Below are 5,382 nucleotides of genomic sequence, written 5' to 3'. Positions count from 1 at the left end.
CAAAAATAATATCAACATTGTATTATATATGCCAGGAATAATTTTAAATATGTGTACTCATATACACATACACTCCATGAAAGCTAGTTGTGAAACATTTACCAGCAAAGGAGATTAAGATATTGCTAGTCTGGGATCACTATCTGAGGAAGTAGTTTGGGAAATGAGAAGAATTTTGCAGCAACAAATATTTCTCTTTAGAAAGATAATGATCTGACTTTGTACATTGCTGCTCCTGATATTGGTGACCAAAGAAGGAAGAACTGGTAAGTCAAATTATCTGCTACCCAATTTTCTTTTTCACCTCATAGTGAAATTATCAGAGAGATAAGGAACTTGAACTGTCCTGAAGGTGATAGGAGTTTCTTGTCTATGTCGGACTTTAAACAGCTGATGTCTGAGTCTTTGAATAAGTTGGAATGGGAAGAAGTTGAGGTACCAACCCCAAAGTATGGAAATGGTTGCATTTGACCTATGTCATAGGAGAGGATCGATGGTTTTTTGTTTTTTTTTTCACTACCCCATATTTATGAGGCTTCCTAGGATATCATAATAGGTGAATAAGAAATGGGTATGATCCCTGATTTCTTCTGCTCTGTGGTGGAAATTTGCACAATCCAGTAACTAAAAGTATCCTCTGCCTGTTTTTGAGACTCAGGTCTTCCTCTGAGCCTACAAGAGACTTGTGCTTCTCCCTCCCTCCCTTGCAGCTGCAAGAAAATCAAAGACAACTATCCAGAGGCAAATAGTGAGTCAAGACAGGAGCAGAATGGTGCAACCTGAACCATCTCAGTCCAACTGAGGCAACCAAATGTTTGTCTAGGAGCTTGAAGGTGTGGTGGGGCCTCAGCAGACTGAAGCCACAGAGGCCAGAAGACAATAAACCTGCCCCATCCTCATGTTTCTTGCATTTTATTTCCATTCATCTCTTAGCCCTTTGTCCTCTTTGTCTTGTTCGTTCTTATTGTCGTTGTTGAGTTGTTTCAGTCATTTCTAACTCTTACTTCTTTGGGGGTTTTCTTGGCAAAGATATTGGAGTGGTTTGCCATTTCCTTCTCCAGACTCAGAATTAATTAATATAGGTTCAGACTTTGTTCTCACACTAATGAAGTGTGTCACTATAGCAAGTAACAATTTCTCTCAACCTCAGGTTCAGAAATCTATAAAATGAGAACAACAATAAGATGTTATCCATCTTAGTGAATAGAGTTTAAGAAAGTTAATTATAAACTCATAAATACAATACAAATGAGTTATGATGATGCAGAAAATAGTCTCAAAGAAGAGATTTCCAGCTGGAATTCTTGTTTCCATGCTCGGCCTCAAAATCAGCTCAGAATCACTCCCCAGATACAGGAAAAGTAGAGTTTCTCCAGTAAAGTATGTCCCATAATCAAGTCTGGGTGAATCCTAGAGGATGATTCCTCTAATTTTTTGAAGTCTTTTCATGTGTCTAAGATGACTTCTGGACTGACAGTTAGTCTGTGTGGATTTATCTTCTGCAAATGTCCTATATTTCCTCCAGACTGGGAATGGAAACATTTACCAAACCTTTTGTGACATGAGGTCTGGGAGAGGTGGCTGGACCCTGGTGACCAGTGTGCATGAGAACTTGGCAGGGAAGTGCACTGAGGGGGATCACTGGTCCAGCCAGCAGAGGAACAGACAGGACTATCCTGAAGGGGATGGGAACTGGGCCAAATATCTCACCTTTGGATCTGCAGAAATTCCTAGCAGTGATGACTACAAGGTATGCTACACTCTCTATCTGAAGGTCAAATTCTTGGCTAAATGAGCGTTTGAATGATTTACTTGCAGATTAGTCCTGAATTCTCACCCCCTGGAGTTTGTGGCCCTTTGTTCATTTATGGGATAAGTTTCACCTGTAAGGATTAAGCTAATTATGTGGAGGGGATTTTAGATGTGTTTGGTTTTACCCCAGCAGCTAGAAACTGAAGAGTAGATGATACATGAAAGGTGTCAATTTAAGTTTGATGTCAGGAAAAAATACTGCCTAACACTTACAATTGTTCAACAGTGGAATGGGCTGTCTTGTAGAGGTGGTGAGTTCTCGTTCTTTGAAGGTCATATAGCCAAAATACTTCTTGGTACATATGTCACCATAGTGAATCTTCTGTATATGAGTAAGAAAAGATGGTTGTTAAGATCTCTTCTAGCTTTCAAATTCTGTGATTCTGTGTTTTCTCAGTTTTCCCACATGTATAATCAGTGGAAATCTAAAGCTCCTGGTCAAATAAATTAGTTTCATTTCAAGTCCTAATGTGACTTCTGGGAAACCCATTGAGAAGATGAAATTGATTCTGTATCATTTTTGTTGCTCCTACTTACAGTTGGTTGATTTTTTTTTCTGTTACTGCCTAGAGTCACCATTCTGTCTCTGAACTTAGTCCAGAAATTCAGATGTTTTATAATTAGTTAAGGTTAAACATCCAGTTTTCCTGCTAATCACTCTTCTATTCTTAACTCAAGGAATTCTAGTGAATACCTGAGAGACTGGTCTAGAATCTTTACACCGCCAAGCTATCCCTCAAGCATGTCTGCTTTGCTTTCCAAAGAAGTCTAGTCCACTATCTTTTATCTTTAAGGATGAACTTAAATGACCAAAAAAGAGGAGGTTGTTGCTAGCTCCATACTTTCAACTTCTAACTAATCATATTGTCCCCTATACCTTAGCTATGTAACCAAACATCTTGTCCTCAAGATGTCCCATATCCTGGTGCATTCTTTATTCTAATCTTATAAAAATGAGTTTAGTCCTCATCTAGGGTTTTTTGACTAAGGCAAAGTCATTGACCCAAACTATTGGCAGGTAGCAATCCTATTAGTAATGAAATGTTATCCTGCTTGGAGAGAATATGCCTCAGTCTATCTTTGTTAAATTTTGCTCATGACACAATTTGGCTAAAGCTCCTGTTGTTCTCTAGAACCCAGGTTACTACGACCTCCAGGCCAAGAACCTGGCCATCTAGTGTGTGCCCAACAAGTCTCCACTGCAGCAATGGAGAAATAATTCCCTGCTGAGATATCATACCTCCACTAACTTCGAGAATCTGGAAGGGAAGCTGTTTAACCTCTATCAGGTAAACTGGGTTCTTTGTGCCAGGTGGGTAATGAGAATTCTTGGGAAATGGGCTCAATAGGATCTCCAAACAGTTGTACTCATGATGTCACTTCCTGTCTCCTGAAGAGGTAGCCAATGAAATATAGGGCTGGCAAGTGTTGGACTGACAATGGCCCTGCTACACCTGTCATCTATGACTTTGGAGATAACAGAAAAAAACTGCCAAGTATCACTCTCTACTTGGCTTGAGTGAGTGTTATTTGAGTTCTCTAACTGGAACCAGCTCAATCTTTGCAGAAGAATTATTATAGAAGTCTAACAGTTTATGTAATGTTCCACATCCACAGTTCCCCATCTCAGCCAACAAAGAAGGAGGTGCATTTAACTATCTCTTCTTGGTATTTCATCATGTATTTTTGACAGATGCTTTGCCTTCTGACAAAACTAGGAGCTCCCCACTACTAGCAATGAAAAAAAGTCTGTCTTGGTATTCTAGAATATGGTGGAGGATCCTGTTTTCCTAATCCCACTAAGCTTTGTACTGTAATGGTGACATGCCCATAAAAAGATACCATGGTTTTCCTACAATACTCAGTCAAATAAGGGACTCCACTAAGGCCTAAGGCTTAATTGAAATCTCTGCTGATGTCTTTGACTGGTATTGGTCCTTTTTGGCTTTATCTGTGGTTGTCAAGCATGAGGCCCTGCTCCCAGTTGGGCTTGCTCTAAACCATTGGAGTGTTAAACTATAAGTTTCTAAGATACATTATTCAGGGAACTCCACAGCTGCTTATCAGAAGCTCATTTCTGAATTTCTGTCTTTCACACTGATCACCCCAATGCTCTTGTGTCTCATCCCGGAATCGGTCATGTGTAGAATAGAGAGAGAAGGGGAAGAACTTACAGGAATGTGTGAATTCTTTTTTTGTATTTTATTTTCATTATTTTTGTGTTTCCTCTATAACCTGTATAATAGGACCATATTTACTTGAGTCTTGGCCAGCTATAAACATATTTACTTAACCTGAGCTGCAACAACCAATTAGATGCCTTCCCGCCTCCCTTCTTAATGCTCTCTTACTTGTGATGTAATTTCTTGTATAAAAGCTGTGTATCTTTACTACTTCTTTAGCCCTCCTACTACAAGCTTTCTCTTTCCATTATCTTGTGATGGGACAGTTCATCTTCTGGAGGTTTAATAAACAACCTTTCTGCTTTCTACTTTGAGTGATCTCTGAGTAATCATTTTGCCTAAGGGTTTTCTCCATCCCACACAGTTGGAAGCTTTGTCCAGTTCCAGGTACATAATAATGAAACAGCAGCCAATGCCCTGTGTACTGGAATTTGAGTCACTGGATGTAACACTGAACTGTGAGTCCTGGGACCCATCCATCATCATCCTTGATGAATTCTTTCATTAAATACAATGGTTTCACGGTTCTTTCAATGTCAGCTTTCTTCTTTGCAGCACTGCATTGGTGGAGGAGGATTTTTCCCACAAGAGGATCTTAGGCAGTATGGGGATTTCTCTGCCTATGATTAGATTATGAGAGATTATGGAACTCCCTAGCAATACTACCAACAGCAGGGAGATAACAGAAGCTCCTGTCCTACAGATGACCATTGTACCATTTTGGAACCAGATGTTTGAATATTCAGGTATAGGTAACTTCCCTTCTCCCAAGAACCAATATGAGATGATTCTTCTGAGTGTGGAGTTTGGAGAGAACAATTTTTAAAGTCCCATTAAAAGACTCATAGTTCATTTAATCTTGGCCAAAGCACTTAGCCTCTCTGGGATGTCTTTCCCAGTGAGAGAAGTGGATAAAATGTCCTCTGAAATCCCCATTAGCTCTAGACCTATGGTGTTATGATCCTATAACTATGACTGGATAATTAAAGCATCTATTAAGCACTTATCATAAGCTGGACAATGAGATACAAATATAGCTACAAAATAGTCCTTGCCCACAAGGAGTTTATGTTGTAACTGAGACTGGTTGTGCAGTGCATACAGAGTTGCAAAGCAGCCCGGGTAGGAAGCTATCATTTTTCTGGGAAGTGATGTGGGGTCTGGTGCCAGGCAAGATGAGGTAAAAGTTTACCTATGACAGCTCAGAGTGGGTGTAGAGGATGAATCAAAGGTTCCCCCTGGGGGATGGGTAGAATGACAGTGGTGCTCAGATTGCAAGCCTGACTTGGAAATAGCAGTCATTGAGTTCCCTCCTGCCTCTAAATCTCTGAGTTCCTTACATTCATGGATCTATTCACAGTCCATTCTTTGAGGTAAGGGACTGGTT

General features: G+C 39.9%; 1 pseudogene; it reads left to right on the top strand.

Moving 5' to 3' along the window:
* Window positions 1–372: 372 nt before the first annotated feature.
* On the top strand, window positions 373–4,866 carry LOC127561288 (intelectin-2-like; annotated as a pseudogene).
* The last annotated feature ends 516 nt before the right edge of the window (window positions 4,867–5,382 follow it).

Source organism: Antechinus flavipes, chromosome 4 (genome assembly GCF_016432865.1).
Source record: "Antechinus flavipes isolate AdamAnt ecotype Samford, QLD, Australia chromosome 4, AdamAnt_v2, whole genome shotgun sequence".
NCBI lineage: Eukaryota > Metazoa > Chordata > Mammalia > Dasyuromorphia > Dasyuridae > Antechinus > Antechinus flavipes.
The sequence above is the reverse complement of the archived record's forward strand: the minus strand, read 5'-3'. Positions and strand labels throughout refer to the sequence as shown.